Genomic DNA, 1,491 nt, shown 5'->3' on the forward strand with positions numbered 1-1,491 from the left:
ATCTTTTGTTACGAATTATACTGACCTGTGCTGAACTGTGGTACCTTTTTGGCACTGTGTGAAGAGAAGGTCTGTTTCTAGCTTTTTATCAAATCTAAAAGACGCACACGCGGAACATTGTTTAGGACTCAGCTGGGAAATGTTTATTTTATTCCCTGTTGGCCTCGAAGCAACGAGAGTGCCTCTGCTGGTGTCTACCACAGCTCCTGGGTCTATTCGGCCTGTGTTTTGTTTAGAAATTGTACGTTCAAATTGTTTTTTGTTTTGTTTTGTTTTGCGTTTTGTTTTGTTGTTTTTTTATTTCTAAAAGAAAGGTGGGGAGGGGGCAGACTGAGGGAAGATAATGGTTTGCCCTTTGGACGCAATGTGGGTTGTTAAGGCTGTTGTTGACTGCCCTATTTTCCGATTGCATGTGGTTCAGAGCCACATACACATAAACTTTGCTCACAATTCGTGTTCAGAGACACTTGTGAAGGGATTGAACTCAGGCACTCTGCACAGTTTTCAAGGGTTCTTCCTGTTTGGAAGTTGTTACTACGTTGTGAAAAGGCTCCGTTTTGGGGTGGGTATTGATGATATGCCATGGAAAGTCGTTGCTGGTTGTTTGGTCCGTCTGTGTGTGTGTGTGTATTGTGTGTACATATAGTTGTATACTCATTATACATTTTTCTTTTTTTCCATTCGTGTTTCTTTGCAGATTATGTTTTGTTGTAGGCTTTATAAAAAAATATACAGTTTGTGTACTGATTTGGTATTTTTTTGTTGGAATTTATAATCGTGTCTAGACGGTTCTGTCGGACAGCAAAGAAAATAAATAACCGAATGCACACTCCTTTGAGTGAATTGAGACGGTTTCCCACTGCTGTTCAATTTCAAGATGTTTCATAATATGCATGGTCTCTCTGCATTTTTGTGTTAAATAAGTGCGGTGTAATTTTCAAGTTTGCAAGGGGCGACAGTGACTGGCGCTTCATATTAAAGTAATTTTCGAATCTGTTTTTCTAAGAGCGGAGGCGAAATCTTTCCACGTCAGGTCAGCGTGTAACTTCTGAAACCATTCCGACTATTTGGCATAAAATATGTTACTTTTCATGAGATTCTCGATTTCTAATGTTCTTATTTTAAAGTTTTAGAACTCAGGCGCGTGTTTTGTTTTGAAGAATGTTGTTGCCAAGTTCATTAACACTGTCGCCCCTTTAGATTTTCACTAGCTACGACGTAATAGCTGTTTAATACACCTCTTTAAGGGCTTACTCTCGTTACCTTACACATGGCGATTGTTCTGGGGAAAAAAGCTAGTCATAAACTGCTGCTGGGCTGACGTTAAAACCAGACTTAAGTTTGGCTAAATCCTGAAGGACATTACCTTGTACTGGTGCAATCAATTGTGCCAGTAGTAATAGCGTTGACCTTCTTATCAGATTGTGTAGCTTACTGCCTGTTAGGGCTGACTGCGTGTATGTGTGTGTGTGTGTGTGTGTGTGTGTGTGT

At 40.0% G+C, this 1,491-nt stretch overlaps 2 protein-coding genes across 3 annotated transcripts in view; one reads left to right on the forward strand and one right to left on the reverse strand.

Annotated features, from left to right (window-relative positions):
* Positions 1 to 1,491, reverse strand: part of LOC118477798 — a gene marked incomplete in the record, with an annotated part of 99,855 nt that overhangs the window by 70,622 nt on the left and 27,742 nt on the right.
* Positions 1 to 1,491, forward strand: part of LOC101863440 — a 63,999-nt gene that overhangs the window by 19,580 nt on the left and 42,928 nt on the right. The window contains exon 1 of one of the 2 annotated variants that reach the window (XM_013083299.2): positions 28 to 562. The exons of the other annotated variant lie outside the window; for it this stretch is intronic. The gene's annotated coding sequence lies outside the window, so the exon portion shown is untranslated. Of the gene's footprint in view, positions 1 to 27; positions 563 to 1,491 lie in introns of those variants that run through there. 2 annotated transcript variants of the gene reach the window in all.

The sequence above is a fragment of the Aplysia californica genome, unplaced genomic scaffold (assembly GCF_000002075.1).
Source record: "Aplysia californica isolate F4 #8 unplaced genomic scaffold, AplCal3.0 scaffold00223, whole genome shotgun sequence".
In the NCBI taxonomy this organism is placed as follows: Eukaryota; Metazoa; Mollusca; class Gastropoda; order Aplysiida; family Aplysiidae; genus Aplysia; species Aplysia californica.